A 1144-nucleotide genomic window follows, 5' to 3' on the forward strand; every position below is an offset into this window, starting at 1 on the left:
TACAGTCATCTACAAGCTTTGCAAGTGGGAAAACCTGAAAAATCAACAGTGTATCAAATACTTGTTCTCCCCACTGTATATCTTAATAAAAATGTATCAGTGATTGTGAGTTTTGCAAACTTGTCATAAGAATATTTTATTAGTGTTAATGTTAACCCCACCAAGAATATTTAAATACACTGAACCATGTGTTCAGCTTTAATCGCTGTACTCCTGAGATTTACAGAGGAAAAAATCGTGAGAATGAGTTTAGTATTCAGCTCTGACTGATTAAACCACAGATACTTCATTGCTCCTGACAAACAGGTTACACCGAGTGGAGCGGTCGACCGTTCCAAGATGGAGGCCCTACAGCTCGTCAGCGCCAATAGACGATAGCGGTCAATGCTGTATCTAGTCATATATGATATCTATGGTCTCCACCCTCATTTGCTCCACTCTGGACCCTTGAGCAAGGTCCTTAACCAGTGTTGCCAGGTGTACAATAATTATTGTATTTGTATGACAATTTTGCCCTCTATGATGAATAATCCCCAAAAAGGCCAAATATACGATCATTTGATCATTCCGTGAATGTGTGGTTGTGATCAGTTGTCATCAGCCTCTCACAACTGTCTGTTGGAATTTTTTTGTGAACCTGAAGTCATCTGTGTCCACAAACAGAAGCACGATTGACTGGAATTTCCAGCCAATCGTGCTTTTCTAAATGTTACTATGAGTGATGTGTATGCCTCAGAGCAGCGGCCATGATTGGATGAATAGTCCGCTGCGTCCACCCCATGAGTGAGGGAAATAAAAAATAAAAGAAGAAGCAGAGCCGGTGTGGAAGCGGACTCGTCTCTACTACAGTGCATCAATAGATTTCTTATTCTGGTTATGACGGGTGTACGATAATTTCCCTCAAAATACGATAATTTTATGTCTCTAGTACGATAATCCTACATTTCTCACCTGGCAACACCACCCTTAACCCCCTCCACCTGCTCCCCTGGGCGCCCCTGAGGGCAGCGCTCTGCTCCACAGAGGCTGTGGCAGCTGTGGTCGTGTCAGGAAGAACATCTGGTGTAAAAACAACCACCAAGTCTTCATGTGACCTCATTCATTCATGAGACCTCATTCATTCATGAGACCTCATTCATTCATG

Source organism: Nematolebias whitei, chromosome 3 (assembly GCF_014905685.2).
Source record: "Nematolebias whitei isolate Nwh7 chromosome 3, NemWhi1, whole genome shotgun sequence".
Classification (NCBI taxonomy): domain Eukaryota; kingdom Metazoa; phylum Chordata; class Actinopteri; order Cyprinodontiformes; family Rivulidae; genus Nematolebias; species Nematolebias whitei.